This window comes from Orcinus orca, chromosome 2 (genome assembly GCF_937001465.1).
Source record: "Orcinus orca chromosome 2, mOrcOrc1.1, whole genome shotgun sequence".
NCBI classification, from domain to species: Eukaryota; Metazoa; Chordata; class Mammalia; order Artiodactyla; family Delphinidae; genus Orcinus; species Orcinus orca.
In genome coordinates, this window is record NC_064560.1 from 155202608 (window position 1) to 155204528 (window position 1921).

General features: G+C 44.1%; 1 pseudogene; it reads left to right on the plus strand.

Annotated features, from left to right (window-relative positions):
- Window positions 1-1070: 1070 nt before the first annotated feature.
- On the plus strand, window positions 1071-1302 carry LOC117196398 (V-type proton ATPase subunit e 1-like; annotated as a pseudogene).
- The last annotated feature ends 619 nt before the right edge of the window (window positions 1303-1921 follow it).

Consider the following 1921-nt stretch of genomic DNA (forward strand, 5'->3'; position numbering starts at 1 on the left):
AAACTCTACATGATTTCCTTTATTCCTCACAAGAGTCCTATGAAATAGGTACCATTTGACAGATGAGGTATAGGGTCCTAAAGAGGTTAACTGTCTTCCCCAGGGTCACATGGAAGCGATTGGAAATGCTGATATTTGAATGGGGGCATCTGACTTCAGAGCTGCCACGTGAACTGCCAACCTGAGACAAAAATGTCTGCAGCTTCCCTTCCAGCCCAGCACTAAGAATTTCAGTCAAGAGGCAGTAGCCTTTCTCTTCTATAAAATCGTCCTCAGTCTTCTCCATCCAAACTTTTATATGATCAAACAGTGTTTATTTTATTCATGGATATGTTTACATTGCCTTTCTCCAAGTACATTATTTTTGAAACACTTTCCCCTTATTCTTACATTTCTGCCAATTAAGTCAGGAGAAAATCAATATTTCATGGAGGAGAGAAGGAATCATAAATTACATGGGTGGGGACCTAGAAACAGGTCTACCGATTCCATGTACCTTCCCCCTTAGTCTTGTGACCTTCAGGAAACACATCATTTACATTAATTTCATTAGTTTTCAGTATAACATTTTAAAGAAGCCTGGCATGATTTATTGATGTCCGTCCCCCGGCAGGAGTATTTTTCTCTTTCTCCTCTTAGCACAATGATTTGCAGTAATCCTTTAGAGGGGCGGTGGGTAAGTCTTTTGTTCTATGAAGGTAACGTGCAACTGTCCAGACCCTGTGTTCAATGGCTACTTTGCCAGCCCTCTCAAGTAGCTTTACCATGAAAGTTCAGGGTCAAACAGCCTTTGGATACACGTATACTGTACCGCTCAGCAAACTCACCCAGAATGGCCTGCCTGCCTGAACACAGAACTTGGCATCCTTGGCCTCAAAGGGTTCAGCACCACGGGTCCACCTCGTGGGAAAAATGTCTCTGAGCCAAACCATACAAAGCTAAAGTGGTGGGGGGTAGGGGAGGAAGACCAACCCAGCCAAAAGAGAAACATGTTTCCCCTGTCAAGGACATCAGCCGGGTGAGGCCAAAGTGGGACAACGGGGCAGGGGCTAGAAGCTCCAGTGGCACCCATGGCGGATAACAGCCTCACGGAGCCCCTCATCTTGATGAATATGTCTGGGCTTCGCCGGCTTCTTGGTGCCCTGGTTCATCCCTAAGGAGCGATCATCACCATGGTAGTGACCTGTTCAGTTTGCTGCTATCTCTTTTGGCTGATTGCGGTTCTGGCCCAAGTCAACCCTCTCTTTGGACCAGAGTTGAAAAATGAAACCATTTGGTATCTCAAGCATCTTTGGCCTTGAGGGACAAGACTCCCTCTCCAGTGCTCAGCCACTGATGTCATGAAGAGAATTCCTCTAGATGCAAAAGCACCTCCAAACCCAGACCACCTTCTTGGACTCACCTATTTTGGCCATCAGTTGCCTTAAACATTCACACCATATTTGCATATCTTATTCTATAATGAAGTATTTTTTCCTACAGTCTTTTTTACACTTTGAAAGATTATGTACCTCCTTAACCTAAAGTGTGTCGACTCCGTAAAATGTTTACACAGTCTTCTGAGGTAGAAAGTGCTCCTCCTCTGAGAAACGTGTTACTCTCTCCTTGGAATCTATGGATTTGAAGACAAATCCATAGATTCCTGCTACAAGACAAATTAAGGCTCCAGTGGGACAGTCAATAAGGGAACATGTTCCGAGGGAAGATGTGACCCAACAGATACACAAAAGTATATTCTCAGGATGAATCTTATTTCTGCCCTCTTTTGGAATAACTTATTTTTCTGCTTCCTATGAAAAAAAGAAAAGAAAATCAAATTAGTTCCCTGCCCTCAATAATATATAATTTTTTTTTTTTTTCGTGGTACGCGGGCCTCTCACTGTTGTGGCCTCTCCCATTGCGGAGCACAGGCTCCGGACGC